Below are 235 nucleotides of genomic sequence, written 5' to 3' on the forward strand. Positions count from 1 at the left end.
TTTCCTGCTTAATGGTAGTAATGGGCAGATGAAGCTTTCTGAAGCATTTACTTCAATGGCTTCACTCCAGCGCAAAGTTTCTTGAAGCTTCTTTTTCTCCAGTGGGACACCCTGTGAATGCCAAATTAATAGTATATAGTATGTGTGTATACCAGTGGCGGGCCGTGCATTTCACACCTAGGCCTTCAGTAGTGCTCCATCTGAATCAACCCAACCCTCAATAACTATTTTATGG

This window comes from Oryzias melastigma, linkage group LG23, assembly GCF_002922805.2.
Source record: "Oryzias melastigma strain HK-1 linkage group LG23, ASM292280v2, whole genome shotgun sequence".
Taxonomy (NCBI): Eukaryota; Metazoa; Chordata; class Actinopteri; order Beloniformes; family Adrianichthyidae; genus Oryzias; species Oryzias melastigma.